We start from the raw sequence: 16064 nt of genomic DNA, 5'->3' as shown, positions 1-16064 counted from the left end.
CATAGTTCCTCACATCACATCTGTGAACGTTTGACTCCAGTCTGGCTTATGGCAGCATGAATACTCTCTGTCGTTGCTCCTGTCATTGAGATGCAGTGAAGGCCCTAATAGTAGCTCGATTGCAGGAGGATGATGACAACATGCAGTGAGGGCACTCCATAAATCTTCACACAGCCTCTGAGAATGTCTGAACCCTGTCTGGCTGAGGGCAGATCGCTTGCGCTCTGTGACCAGGGTCATATCATGAAGATGCAGCCATGAAACTTTAAAAGCACCTGATCCTTTGTCTGCCTTCAGCACCTGAGCCCTTCAGGAGCACAAGGTCACTGGTCACAGATGCTGAAGAGATGGGGGCCAGCCCCAACTTAAAGGTGCTGAGAGCACACAGAGAGTATGAGAGAACTCTGTGCGCCTGCCAACTACATTCTGGCAGCAACAACAAGCACCATCGAGGAGCCGGCGTCAGTAATATTTCCAGGAAGTGTGAGGCCGGACCATCACTTTGTTCTGAAGGCTGCACAAAGCACAGGGAAGAGGCCCTGGACTGAGACACCTGCCTTTATCTTGTGCAGAAAGGTTCCACATCTGAGTGGCATGAACACTGCTCATCAGAACAAGGATGCATAAACAGGGAGATATTCTTGGGAGTTTATTGACAATAGTGAACAGTTTGTACAAGATTAACACCCGTGCCCTGGCTGTGCTTTACATCTCCTTAACTTTCCTAACCCTGTCGCTACATCTTGGCGCTCCCCGACATCCACAGCAGAGGTGGAGGAAGACTGCTGACTGCGACGCCCTGTCTGTGATGACTTTGGCGGGCATCCTCTGGAGGGCCCTGGCCTGCTTTCAGGGTCCTGCTGTGAGGCAGTGGTACCCTCCTCCATCTATGGAGCTGGAGCTGCTGAGGTCACAGGAAGAGGGGAGCCGGATTGGTCGGACACTCTCAGTCACCTGGATGGATGGGCCCAGAGTGAGCACTTTCTGATCCTCCTCCCTATAGGTGCCCGGGGTCCCCAGGCTGACTCCTTGAGGAGTAGGGTCGCTGAACCTGGGGGCTGCAGTCTTCTTCAGTTTCAGGGCCATGTCTTCCGTGCAGCAGTTTTGGTCTGGAAGAACTGAGATATGTGCTTGCAGCTGGACTTTAAAGATGGCACCCGGCGTGACGCAGCAGCGGTGTGATGATGGACGGGCGAATGAGAGCCCAGTCGCCATGCAAATGGTGTGTTTCCCGTAAGTGCATAAATAATGCGGTGGGTTTGGGATGATACGGCGTGAAAACCCGTCATCGCAGCTGGCATGTAAAACGTCGTTTTACCCGCTACTAAACTTAGTATAAATCTGGGAAAATTCCGCCCGTTGAGAGGCTTCTGCCTGTGCTAGTGGAAGTTGAGATGGCAGTCTGAATATCTGGAAGTATTTGGAGGCTTAGGTGGAAGTGGGTTTGATGCTGGCATCATTGGAAGTTGTGTGTAGGTGAAGTGGAAGAATCGAGTGTAAGTTCTAAGTTCTAGTGAGTGCTGCTGGGTGAGCGATGGCGGTGTGGCGCATTGAGCAGCATGAGAGGCTGGTAGTTTGGTGAATGGGAAGTGTAATTTGAAGATGCATTCACTATCCTCAAACACCCATATAAGATTATTAAACATCTTCCAGAACCACTGCAGATCCTCGGAGACAGACTCCAGACATTGACCTTTCTTGCCAGCTTTGGAGGGTCTACCATGAAGCAGAAAAAATGACCTCTCTCCTTCTTTCCACCTCCATCACTAAGGCCTACGGTGCAGCAGCAGTGAACCTGGGAACTCTCTCTGTCTCTGCCCTGGCGTTTTATTTACCTTGTTCAGGTATGCAGCGATCCAGAGCAGCTTCCTTTTAAGAGGGACAGACTGCCTTTAAGAGTTGGAAGCTAGCTGGAACATGTACTCAGCTCACATGCTGATGGGCCCCCTATTGTGTGTGCAGCCAGCCAGCAGTATGGGTCATGCTGGGCTATGTGCTGAAATGATTTGAACTAGGAGACAGCACAAAATTTGTTTTCTGCTTACATCCATGACAACAGGCACGAGCAGGTCACAAATCGCAACTCCCATGCCCAAAAAGAGTCACATACCAATTTTTACCCCCATATTCTTTACATCTTTAAGTTAGTCAAATTGCATATATTTTTATGCAGAAGTGACAATGTTCTTCTGAATGGCATAACAAGGGAGAACATGTGGTTTTGTGCTGTGATAATTTGACTGGGTGGCAAAGTTGAATTTTGAGACTTTGTTCCCAATTTCCTTTAGGGCTTCTGCTAAGTGTTGCACCTCAGTAACTCCAGTGGGAGTGGCAATGGAACCTGGTAAAAACAGCAGGGCGCTGTCAGTGCTGCCACATCCAACCCCCACACCCACCCATCCCCCCCATCCCATCCTACCGCTTGGCCCGCCCCACACCCCAAGCAGTTTCATGATTTTACTGTTGATCTAGTAAGAGGTATAAACTCTGCCATTCCTCACCAAAAAAAGGTCAATGAAGTCAGGGGCTGTCCCCCACACTAGAATTTCCCGCTATCCCAGAACAGTTAGGACCTGGTGTAGGAATGGGCGCCAGTCTCCTAAGACAGGTGAGACCTCAAGGTTCACATCTGATGGGGGCTGAGGGTGGGTCGAGAGGGGGGTGGTTGAGGAGGACCCAGACAAAGGAAACAGCCAGGCCCCTCTAAAATTAGGAAGCATAAGAAACTGAGAATGAAATCAATGGGGTCTGGGGATGTCCATGGGCAGAATCTTCTGTTCGGCGTGCAGGGGCGGGCCGGGCACGCCGACACATAAAATGATGTGCGGTGATGTCGGGACGGACGCCCAACATCATTATGCGTCATTCCAATCTTCAGTTCGGTGGACATGCACCGGAGTGGGCTGCGCGCCCGCCGAACTGTCAAAGGCCTGTTAAGGCCATTAATTAACTAATTAAAATGATTGTCTGGGCTGTCCATCTAACCTTAAGGTCGGCGGGCAGGCGAAGAGCCCAGGCGGCCTTCACATTTTTCATGAAACCTCATCCACGGGCAGGATGAGGTTTCATGAAGTGTTTATTAATTAAATAAAATGTCCTATGAAAATTCATAAACATGTCCCAGCTCATGTGACAATGTCACATGAGAGGACATGTCTGAGTAATTTTATTTCTTCTTTCCAATGTTTTATTATTAAATTAATCTCCCTGAGGCAGCTTCACGCCTCAGGGAAATTTCTGCGATCTTTCGCGCATGCGTGAAAGAGCATAGGCCCCGACTCTCTCCCCCCCGCCTGCACAGGTAGCGCTGAGCGTTTCTGGGGGCTAGTAACGCTGGGTGAGCCTTAATTGGCCCACCCACATGAAATGGCAGTGCGCAGCCAATCGCCACAGTGATCAGCTCTGCACCTGCTCCCGGCCGGCCTGCCCAACGGGGAGAAAAGTCTCCTCCATGGGTAGCGGGCAACCTCCAGAACTCCCCCAGCTCCCTTCCTGTTCAGATTTACTGGTTGCATGGAGCATGTTTCTGGTGCCACTGGCTCTATACTGAAGGGTGCCCTTTCACTGTCCCCAAAATCTCCAGCAGGGTCAGTAATGGAGGGCATGATCCCAGTGTACCTATTTGAATCATAACCTGCTTAGTTTTGGAACCTTTGTCTTCAGTCATCACTCTTTTTTTTTGCCTTTGTTTAAGCAATCTGTTAAGATGAAATAAGTGATTTCACTGAAATGGCTGAAAAACTGAAACATGGGGCTCAATGTTATGCTCGGGGTGAAGTCTGTTAATTGGCTTGAGGTGGGCCTTTCCCCCACTTCCGAGGGTTGCTGGCCAATCAAATGGCTGGCAGGTCTCTGGCCCCAGGAGCGCCATGGGAAACAAGAGAAATCAGCTGCTGAAAACAGACCTGAAGGTAAACCCAGGGCCTTGACAGGACCTGCTGGCAGACCTGGGGGGTGTGGGGAAAGTGGGGGGGAAGCCACCTCCAATTGGCCCCTTCTCTTGCCCAGTCTGCCAGGTTTCATGGAGGGTGGGGGGAAAATGCTGAACGTTTGGCACCAGCCTTCCCCAGCCATGGGTAAGATCCCAGCAGCGGCAGGAGGAGGCACTTAAGTGGCCAATAATTGTCCATAAGTGCCTCAATTGGCCTACGGGTGAGTGGGTCTCCTGACCCCTCCCCCACCTCTGGTAAAACTGCAAAGGAGACAGGGCAGGCAGTTAGGCACTGGGAACGGCTCCACTGGCACAGCGCCCAATTTTGTTGCCCACCTCCCCCTTGCCATCCCACCCTTGGGGGGGCCTTAAAATTCAGCCCACGTTTACAGAAGTCGAAAAGAAAGCAGAATTCATGAAAATTCTTATGTGTAAAGTAGTTAATCCCACTTAAACTCAGCTAACATAAAATTCCAAAATAACCTTTAGAGGACAAGCATAGAAGAGTTAAACTATAAATTAGTCTGGGGGAGGATGTAAGTGTTCCATACAGGAGCACATCGGAGATTTCCGACTGGCTTGTGGTGCACTCATGCTTGCTGTAACTTGTGAGAATGGAGTGTCAGCCTGAATGTGGAAAGAAATACAGGTCATTGTGAAAGGCCTGTGGGAAGAAGAACTGTGTTCTTATTGAGTGAAAGAGTCCATTGTAGCAGGAAGCTTTCTCAGAGCACAATTTAAAAACAACAGTTCTTCACACTGACTGACCACAGTACTTTCTCCCACGTTTTCTTGATGGAGTAAGTTGATGAAAGAAAAGCGTTGGTTGTCAATTATTTCTATTCTGGACCACGTGGTCCAATGTTGTGGAGAATTCTCATTTGTTACAGTTCACCTGAAGTAATGAATTTGCTTCTTTTTCCATTGTGTTGTGCATAATATTTCATGTTGATGTTGTAATTTCACATTGTCTACATGTTTGCTTCAGAACATTGCACAGAATTCTGGCTTTGTAAAATTAAATAAGGAGAAACTTTACAATCCAACAACTGGACTGCATCATAAAAGGTGCAAATTAATATTCAATTCTAAATTTTTTTATAATCTTCTTTTGTTTGATCTCTCTTAACTGGCTGCACCAAATGTTCTATTGTAATTTTTCTTTTTTTTTCGTAATTCCACGCATTTGACACATTCCACTGTTTTGTTAATTCCGGCACCAAATTTGAACAAGCCATTATTCTGGAATTGATGCCGGCATTGCATCTGCTAGTGCCTTCCACAATCGATCCTGCTGTGGTATGCAGCATCAAGTATAGAAACCCTTAATCTATATTTCCTCTGGGGGCACTTAACCATGAGGGGCAGGTCTCATATGCCCATTATAAACGCACAGGCTCAGAAATTCCTGTTCCATGGTGCATGCTGTTGTCTTTGGGGGTCCAAACTCCAATCCTGCCCTGGATCCCCTCCCTAATGGGATCCACTTCTACTACCCTTCAGGAGAATGATAAAACAATTATTCCCATGACATATCAGTGTCCAAACTGAAAATATGTTTCTAGGGGGCCAGGGGAAATCCCAGCATTAGGAGCCCTTATATTCAGTCTTACCCAGTCTGTGTCAATGGTCTCGCCTGAAGAGGGCAAAAGCTCTATCCTCAAATGAGCTCAGAATTATGGCAGTGGTCTGCCAGGTTAAGCAATTTCACCACCTTAATGTTTTGGATGGTCCAGGCCTAGGGCGGAATTTTGAAGCCCCCTCGTGGTGGGGTGAGGCCGTAAAATGCAGCCAGCTGTTCAAAAGCCCATTGGCTTCGGCGGGATCGTAAAATCCCGCTGGCGCAAAATTCAATCCCGAATGTTGTACTGTCCCAATGGCAAGATTAAGTGATATGCCTTGCTGGTGAGTGTCAGCAAGTAGCTCTTTGGACTTGATGTGATGTCCCAGTTGTGCTGGGTCACAAAGTAGCCCTGTAACAGCTTTCGCCAGGTCTGCTATTGTAGTAGCTGCTTTGTCATGTTCACTCTCTGACATATTTGCTGTCATTTGATCTGGTGGTTGGAGGAGTCCAATGCTACACAATCCTGAGGGGCAGCACACTTAGCTGTGCCTGTGCCAGACATGTCCCCGCTCATGTAGCAGTACCTCAGCATGTTTGCATCTACTTCATGTAACGTGCATAGCTTTGGCCTACATAGAAGTCATACCAATATATTGGAAGTTTGAAGAACCTGTAGATGAGTGGAAACCAAGTGATTTACCTGTGTGTAAATAAATATACGGACATCCTGCAGGTTGTTTGGATGGTAAGGTTGCTGTGTTCAAAGTCTTTTCCAAATAATTAAGCAATAGTAGCTTAATGGAGACTTCAATCTATTTTTAATAAACAGATTCATGTCTCCATTGAAATAACAAAGGAATGGCCTAGACATATACTCCAATATTCTGAATAATTAATTTCTCAACTTTTCTTTGCATTTGCAGTATGTCTGAGAAATAAGCCTTCGCTTCTTATTTGTGCATGACTTTACATTTATTGCTTTATTTTTACAAATTTTATAACCAATGAAAATGAAGATATCATTTCCAGGTCCCAGCAGTTTTAAGCTGATCGATGGGATTTCCACCGGAAATTGCCAGGGAAGTTAAGCAGCGTCACCCCTTCACCCATCTCCTTATGCTTGATATTCCATTCTTGGTTATAACAGTAAGAACAAAGAGATGAGTGAAATGTGGTGGAATATTACTGCAAGGTATGAATGGGCAATTCATCCACGGTTACTGCTAATGTACTGATTTCTATTCTGTCACAAAAAGGAGTAGAGAGGTCAGCAGAATATTAAAAAATCAACAATTAGGACATTAATGGCTCCAATGAATAGATCATGGGCAGGGGAAACCTTAGTTCTTGAGTGTTGTGTCAGTGCACGTAAGAGTAAATATCTTGATTAACCAATAAATAGCAAAATTCAGTCTTAATATCTGTCAATGGAGGGACATGTAGCAAATTGATACTTTGAATCATCACACTTTCTAAAACCTTTTTATTAAATACTTCTCTTCAGAACCACACAAGATGCTCAGCAGCAAGCAACAATAGCATGAGTAATTTCCTTTGAGTTCTTCCCCTTCATTCTTATGAGGAAGTGGTTCCTTTCTATTGTGTACCCGCACAATAATGTGCCAACATTTAAGAATGAACAACAGAGAGAATTTATGAATGGAAGTTATGGCCAGAACGTAAAATGACGCGTGATGATGTCGGGCGTGTGTCCCGACGTCATCGTGCTGTCTCGCGGTATTTCCTTCGGCGAGTGCGCACCAGAGTCGGCTGCACGCCTGCCGATAATTGAAAGGCCTATTAAGGCCATTGACAAACTAACTAATTTAAAATTTACACTGCCCATCCAACCTAACAGTGAGCAGGCAGGCAAAAAGGCCAAGCGGCCTTTACATTTTTTAGAAAACCTCATCCATGAGCGGGATAAGGTTTCCTAAAACTAATACAACTTAAATAAAAACTTTCTTTGAAAAATGAAAACATGCTCCATTTTATGTGGCACAGTTACATAAGGGGGCATGTTTCATTAAATTTTTACTGTATTTATTTACTTTTTTAACAATCGCTTCAATCTCCCTGAGGCAGCTCCGTGCTTCAGGGAGATTGAACGCTCTTTTGCGTGCATGCGTGAAAGAATGCTGGACCCGACTCTCCCTCCTCCCCCCACCTGCACAGGTTGCTACCGCTCGCGTTCCATGCTGGGCAGGCCTTAAATGGCCCACCCACGTGAAATCACGGTGCGGAGCCGAACACGGGCACTGGTCGGCTCCGCAACCGCCCCCAGTGGACTTGAATACAATTTGTTGTTGTCACTGCACTACCTATGTTGTCGGCTTTAATGGTTTTTCCCTGTTTTTAGGTATTTCTTATTGGTGTTTTTATAACAGTTTAATTGCCAAATATTATTTAAGGAGCTTTTTCCATAACCCCAGATCAGGGATACCCATTGGGAAACCCAATAATGCCAGCACAATTAGAAATACAATATAGAGACAGGACTAAGCCATTTAGCCTCTGAAGTCTGTTCTGCCACTTAATGACATCATGGATAATGTGCGACATTAGTCCATATACCTCTCTTTACTCATATCCCTTGATGCCTTTGGTTAACATAAATCCATGAATCTCAGATTTAAAATTAATAATTGATCTAGCCATTTGTGGAAGAGATTTCCAAACCTCTATTAGCCTTTGTGTGTAGACATTTCACTCCTGGAAGGTCTGGCTTGAATACTTAGTTCCAGACTCCCAACCAGCAGAAACAGTTTCTCTCTATCTGCGCTGCCGCAGTACCAAAACGGCTGTTAAGTCACAAATGATATCCTATGTGACTGTGACAACGTAAACGATTCCTCTTTGTCCTTCTCAATCTGTCTGCAATCTTTGACATGGTTGATGGCACCGTCCTCCTCTAACACCTCTTCATTGTCATCCAACTGCATAGGACTGCACTTGCCTAGTTCTAATTTCATTTATTACATTGTAGCAGAGAATTGCTCCAGTTGCTTCTCTTCTGGCTCCTGTGCTGTCACTCTGGTAACCCTAAGGTTCTATCCATTGTCCCCTTCTATTTCCCATTTACATGCTGCCTCTCAGTAACATCATCCAAAAACATATCCGTTTCTACAATTATGCTGACGACACCCAGCTCTACCTAATCATCAAGTCTCTTGATCTCTCTAAATTGTCAGACCGCTTGTCTGACACCAGTGGATGAGCAGAAATTCCTCCAACTGAAAATTGGGAAGATCAAAGCCATCAGATGGAATCATCCCAGATTTGCACTAAATGCGGCAGCGGGTGGAAAAAAGGACGTTTTACCCGCCAGCCGCAATGGCAGCTTTTTGCGCTTCAGCGTCCCATTCCCAGTGCGTCCCATCTCATTAATAATGCATTCCCGGGAAACATGCTGGATCACTGGCGATGTGGCCTCTGATTCACCTGCCCCGCTGTCACCTCAGGCCTTCAGTAACCCGGGCACCATGTTTAAAGGGTGCCCCTGCACAGAGCTGGCACTCTCTATGGGACCGGAAGCTGCTGCAAAGTCATGGCTGCCAAAGGAAGGAAACACACTGCCCCCAGATTTAGTGACGGCTCTCAGGGGTACCTGCTGAATGCAGTGGAAGGCCACCGCGATGTCCTGTAGCCCCACCCCCCCCCCCCCCCCCCCACTTCTGGCTGCAGTAGACCCACCAGAGTCACCAATCCAGCCTGGGAGGCAGTGGCAGTGGCAGTCAGTACAACCAGAGCACAGAGGTGGTCAGCCATCCAGTGCAGGAAGAGGATGAATACTGTCATCTGTTCCGCCAGGGTAAGTCAACTGCCTCATCACTCTCAACTCACACACTCACAAACCCATCATACATCCACACCTCAAACCTCAAGGGACAACACCACTAACTCTCACACCCTCACATCTCCATCAGGCTCATACCCTCTGGAGCTCACGTCCTCATCTCATCCATGGCTCCACTCACCACACAAACATTCCATGCAGTGCCATGTGACCTGCTCATGCTCTCTCTATCTGTTTTCATGCAGGAGAAGCTGGCTAACAACAGCAGGGAGAGGTCCCAGAGTGGGGGTGGAGTGGCCTACATTAGACCCCTCAGTCACTTTGAGGGGGGTGCCATCGCGCTGACTGGTGAGAATGTGGACCGTGCCTGCAGCAATGGTGAGGTCGGCGGCGAACACCCTCTTGAGGATCCTGCACCACATCATCCCTCCCTCAACACAACTTTGGGTGCTCTCTACCCTGCTTTTGACTCTGCTGCCATGCACGAATTATCTCTACTTTGGTTCACAGGGAGCTCTGCCAAGCGACCAACACCCTCAGCCAGTCAGTCAGTCCCTCAGCTCCATCCAGGTCCTCACCTCCAGCTAAGAGGACACCTCCTCCATTGAAGAGCTGGAAATAAGCTGCCTGGAAGACCCATCACAGCGTTTACCCACACACCCTGCACCAGCACAGAGACAGACTCCTCGGTGCGACCTAGATCTGGAGCAGGCTCAGGTTCACAATCTGGTGGTCACCACATGGACACGTGTCCACAGCAGGAGGAAGCTCTCCAGCATTTGGAGGACTGTTGGGGAAGAGGGACCTGTGAGGTCCGAGTCAGATGATGAGCCTCTGGATTTCCAACTCATCCTGGAGAGTCAGCAGAAGGTGGGGGAACATCACACAGAGCTGCTGGAAGCCCTCAACAGAGTGGCACACGAATCAGAGGAGTACGTCTGTCTGCTATCTGCTGAAGTGATGCCCACATGTGTGTATGGAGGTCTCCATGGGAAGGTTGGTGGACGCCATGGATACCCTGGTCCGGCAGAACGCGGAGATGTGTGCAGACCTGCACCCCATTCTTGTAGCCATAGTTGAGTTCCCGCAGTGGCAACACGAGAGGTAAACGGGGCACCTCGATGTCCCTCCAGGTGCTCCTTCCCCTCAAGGAATCAGGCTCAGGCCCTCGGGCACTCGAAGGGAGGAGGAGCAGCAGCTGGACACCCCTGGGTCATCCACTCAAGAATCTCAGAGGCTGTCTGCCCCCTCCAAGTCCCCTTTGCCTCTGGCTCCCCCACCCTCATCCACTGTCACTGCAGAGAGAACAGCTGACCCACAGGAGGACAGCAAAAATAATCCAGGGCTGTCAAGGCCTCAGGTCTTCAGAAGATGCATGCTGAAGTCATCAGAGGCAACAGGGCCAACCATTGCACAGGCTGTCTCCACCCCTGCTGCGGATGTCAGGGCAGCACCTAGAAGAAGTGGTAGGCCTAGAAAAGTTAAGAAATTCTGATCATAAGTGGTTGCACAGGTGAACACATTTTGTCACTTTTTTTTCTGAAAATATATTCACTTTTACTGAATAACTTCTAATGGTGTCTTTCAGTTCCATTGACAGGCTTCACGAGTCCTGCCACCATCCCTGCAATGCCCCCCACTAGCAGCTCAGCTGCATGCAGCAGGACCATGACTGATTCTGGATAGAGAAGTGTGTGTGTGTGTGTGGGGCAGGGCCTTTTGGAGCCCTGTGCTAGCATTCTCCCAGGCATGCGGAGCCTTCCTCCATCACATTTATCTCAATGTTCCCAGCATTTTCAATGCTGCCTGCTGGGGTTCTCTTTCAGTTGTCCATCTGAGCTGACCTGCATCTCCGCCCACCCACTGATCACACTCCCACGCAGCACCTGTGCCCGTCCAACACGAGGCTCCACTCACTTTCGATTTCAATAACGATGGTCATAGTTAGATTTTTGCTCATCTTCCCTGTCCTTTCCCCTCCCTCAGTCACCCTTGTCCTTTCCCTCATCACTGTTGACTCCTCTGGCATTACTTTCCACCTCCCCATCATCACCTACCACCCAAACCCTTTTCTTTCCAGGATGTCCAGGAGAATGTGCATGTTCCCTACCTTCCTGAGAATCCCACCACCATCCGCATCGACCTCCCCGACCTTCTCTTTCCCACTCCCAGGGTCCGTGTCTGCCTTGGAGTCCCTACCAACCACTCTCGCCATCCCTTCTTCCATCACTGACGCACCCTTACCCTCCCACCCCTCCAGTTCACTCTGCCCCTCTCATATACACTATTCCTTCCTACCACACCTACCCTCAGTTCACTCCCCAGGAGGCAGTCATTGACTCCACAGACCCCTCCCTTGGATGTTCAGCTGGACATCCCTCATCCGTTACTCCCTCCTTCACCCTTACTCCCTCCTCCACCCTTACACCCTCCTCCACCCTTACTCCCTACTCCCCCTGGACTCCTTCCTCCCCTTAGATTCCTCTCCCACTCCAAACTTCCTCCTCCCCCCGAACACCTTCCCCCTTCTGAACTCCCTCTTCCCCCTGGGCACCTTATCCCCTCCAAACTCCCTCCTCCCCCGGGACACCATCCCCTCTCTGAACTCTTTCCCTTACACCTACCTCCCCTCTTGCTGCATTCTCCCTGCTACAGCCTCCTCCCCCAATACTCCCTCCTCCCTCCTCCCAACCTCACCGCTTCTGCAGGTCGCACTTGTACAGGTGTGTTCTGGGCCGGCTTGTTTTCCCACCAACGTAACGACAAATCTGGCATGGGTGGACAATTCCAGTCGGACCTTACTTAGCATCCCATTAGCATGATGCAAAGCGGGTTCACACCAGCCTCCAGCTGGATTTGTGTTCTGCCACAGTGGACACCGTTGCATGATCCCGCTGTTCTTTCACAACAGCATGAAACCAATTTCTGGCCTTCAGGCTATTTTGTCCCTCCCCACCCACCATGACACCAGAGGCCAACAGGGCTGGAAAATTCCAGCCATTGTCTTTAGGCCCCGCCAAAAAATTGGCTCCCCAGCCACCGACTCCACCCTTCTTCCTGCCAACTGTTTGAGGTTGGGCCAATCTTTTCACAATGTTGGTGTCATATTTGACCCAAGACGAACTTCCAACAACATGTCTGTGCCATCCCTAAGACCATTTATTTCCACTTCTGCAACATTATCTGAGTCTTCTCCTCTCTCGTTTGCGATTGAAATACTCATGCCTTTGTTATCGCGAGAAGCAGTCCTGACCAGCTTCCCACATTCTACCCTCTGTAAACTTAAGCTAATCTTAACTTTGCTGCCATTGCCTTAAGTCATACAAAATCACATTCAACTACCACCTCTGTGCTCCCTGGTGTACATTTTTCCCAGTTAAGGAACTCTTCGATTTTAAAATTCTTGTCCTTCTTTTCAAATCCCCCATGGGCTTACCCCTCCCTACATCTGTAATGTCCTCCAGCCCCACAGCCCTCCAACATACCTGCACTCGACACATCCTGGCCCCCTGAGCGCCCCTGACTTTAATCACTCCACCACCGGTGGTCGTGCTTTCAGCCACCTCGGTTTTAAATTCAAAAAATCCATCCCTAAAGCTCTCTACCTCTCCTCCCTCCTTTAAGACACTCCTTAAACCTACCTCTTTGACCAAGCTTTTGACAATTGTTCTAATACCTCCTTATGTGGCTCAGTGCCTTATCTTGTTTTATAACATGCCTGTGAAGTACCTTAGGGCGTTTTATTACATTAATGATGCTATATAAATACAAGTTGTCGTTAAGCTATTCTTTCCTCCTAATATCTCGAAAATTCTGATCAAGTCACTCCTTAAATTTCTAAATTCCAGAAATATAAACTCTGTGTGATCCTACCTTGTAATATAACCTTTGGAGTTCAGGTGTGATTCTGGTAAATCTATGCTGCGCCATCTCCAAGGCCAATATATCCTTTCTCAGGTGTGGGGCCCAGAACTGCTCACAGTGCTCCAGGTGTGGTCTGACTAGGGCTTTGTGTAGTGGTAGCATATCTATGTACTATCCCATTGCATCCTTATTCTCTAGGTATAAAATCCACAGTCCATTAGTTTGCTTTGATTACTTTCAGTACCTGTTCAGGCCATTTTAATGAACGGTGTATTTAGAAACCCAAGTTCCTTTGAACTTTCACTGTTTCTAGCTTTTCGCCATTTAGAAACTATTTTGTTCCATGCTTTTTCGGTCCGAAGTGGATGAACTCACATTTGCCTACATCAAAATTGAGTTGCCATTGTTTGGTTCACTCATTTGACCTGTTAATATACCTTTGTAATTGTATGTGATTATTTTTACACTTTAACTCCTGCTACTCAACCAGGTCAATAATCTTTCTTCAATTTCATAAGTTTCAACTTCAGCTAATCATCTCCTTTCAAGGACTTTTCACCCAGTTTTTATTATTTAAGCAGTACATTTCTGATAATGGCACATTAGCTTCATGTTAGCTACTTTTTTTTCATTTTTTGGATTTATTTGAAGATGTGCTGCCAATACTCTGGCCTGAATTTTTCAGGCAGCAGGCAGACTCAGCAGGAGCGGACAGGGGCAGTTTCGGAGCCAATCACCATCCGCGATCGGCTCCGTGCCGCCATTTTACACAGGCGGGCTAATTAAGGCCCACCCAGCGTAATATGCGAACCATAGCACTCAGCGCTACCTGCGGGGGGAGGAGGGAGAGTCAGAGCCAGCGCTCTTTCACGCATGTGCACAAAAGAGCGCTTCAATCTCCCTGAGGCACAGAGCTGCCTCAGGGAGACTGAATCGATATTGAAATAATTAAATAAATGGAGAAAAAATTTGATTAAACATGTCCCCTCATGTGACTGTGTCATTGGGACACATGCCCGACATCATTGCGCATCATTTTACGTGTCGGCATATCGGGTCCATCCCCCACACGCTGACTGAAAAATCCTGCCCGCTGTTGCAATGGTCAGTCTGCTTTAATAGGAATGCAATTCAGCAATTCACACCTGATAATGTCTTCATTCTGTTGCTGCCCTTACTTCCGCAGCACACTTCCAAAAGAAAATTCACCATGCTTTTCAATTTGTCCATGGGATGTGGGCTTCGCTGGTGACGTCAGCCTTTATTGCCCATCCCTAATTGTCCTTGAGAAGAGGGTGGTGAGCTGCCTTCTTGGACTGCTGCCTGTACATGTGGTGAAGGAACTCCCACAATGTTATCAGGCAGGGAGTTCCAGATTTTTGACCCAGTGATGAAGAAGGAACAGTGATTTTTTTCAAATAAAAATGGTTTGCGATTTGGAGAACTTGCAGGTGTTCCCATGTGCCTGCTGCCCTTATTGTTCCAGGCAGAAGAAGTTGTGGGTTAAGAAGCTGCTTGTCAAAGAAGCCTTGGCAAGATGCTGCAGTGCATCTTGTAGATAGTACACACTGCTGCCACTGTGCTAGTGATGGAGGAAGTGAGTGTTTGGGTGATGGATGGGCTGCCAATCAGGCAGGTTGAGAACATAGGAAAATAAGACTTAGGAGCAGGAGTAGGCAATTCGGCCCTTCGAGCCTACTCCACCATTCACTAAGATCACGGTTGATATGATTGTGATCTCAACTCCACTTTCCTGTCTGGCCCCCAATAACCCTTGACTCCGTTGTCTCTCAGGAATCTATTTGGTTCTGCCTTGAATAAGTTCAATGACCCAGCCTCTATCGCTTTCTGGGGAAGAGAATTCTGCATACCAACATCACTCTGGGAGAAAGACATTCTCCTCATTTCTGCCTTCAACCCTCCATCTTATTCTTAAACTGTGCCTCCTAGTTCTAGCCTCCCCCACAAGTGGAAACATCTACCCTATCAGGTCCCCTCAGGATCTTATATTTTTCAGTAAGATCACCTCTCATTCTTTTAAACTCCAGTGGGTATATGTCCAGCCAGTACGACGATTCTTCATAAAGTAAGCCCTTCAGGGATGAGTTGAGTGACCTTCTCTGAACTGCTTCTAATACAATTATACATTTTTTCAAATAAAGAGACCAAAACTGTACACAGTTCCAGATGTGGTCTCACCAATGTCATGTACAATTGCAGTAAAACTTACCTACTTATATATTCCGTTCCTCTTGCAATGTCAACTTTCCATTTGCCTTCCTAATCACTTGCTTTATCTGCATATTAACTTTTTGTGATTCATGTACCATTGAGTTCTGCAATCTCTGGCAGGTAAATAATATATTATCTTTCTATTCACCCAGCCAAAGTGGACAAGTTCATATTTTCCTACATTATACTCCATCTGCCAAATTCTTGTCCAGGTTTTTATGAGGTTGCTTTATCCTGAATAGCGCCAAGTGTTCTAGAAGCTGCACCCATTCAGGCAAGTAGAGAGTATTCCATCGCACTCCTGACTTCTGTCTTGTAGATGATGGACAGACTTTGGAGAGTCAGTGAGTTATTCACCACAGAATTCTCACCTTATGGCATATTCATGCAGCCATAGTATTTATGAAGCTAGTCTAGCTAAGTTTCTGGTTAATGGTGATCCACATGTCAAGCACCGGCACTCTTACTTCATCTCATATTTGGACCAAGGTTGCAATGAGGTTTGGAGCTGAGTGATCCAAGTGAAACCCAAACTAAGCATCAATAAGCAAGTTATTTGTGAGTAAGTGTCACTTGATAGCACTGTCTATGACCCCTCCCATCGCTTTGCTGACAATTGAGAATAGACCGATGGGGCGATAATTGGCTGGATTGGATTTGTGCTGCTTTTTCTAGGC

General features: G+C 47.4%; 1 protein-coding gene across 20 annotated transcripts in view; it reads right to left on the bottom strand.

Moving 5' to 3' along the window:
- The window catches only part of LOC144682414 (uncharacterized), a 96029-nt gene that overhangs the window by 19230 nt on the left and 60735 nt on the right, over positions 1-16064 (bottom strand). For 2 of the 20 annotated variants that reach the window (XR_013577040.1, XR_013577053.1), the window contains one exon: positions 5109-6628. The exons of the other annotated variants lie outside the window; for them this stretch is intronic. The gene's annotated coding sequence lies outside the window, so the exon portion shown is untranslated. Of the gene's footprint in view, positions 1-5108; positions 6629-16064 lie in introns of those variants that run through there. 20 annotated transcript variants of the gene reach the window in all.

The sequence above is a fragment of the Cetorhinus maximus genome, chromosome 1 (genome assembly GCF_964194155.1).
Source record: "Cetorhinus maximus chromosome 1, sCetMax3.hap1.1, whole genome shotgun sequence".
Taxonomy (NCBI): domain Eukaryota; kingdom Metazoa; phylum Chordata; class Chondrichthyes; order Lamniformes; family Cetorhinidae; genus Cetorhinus; species Cetorhinus maximus.
This window is presented reverse-complemented; position numbering and strand designations above follow the sequence as displayed.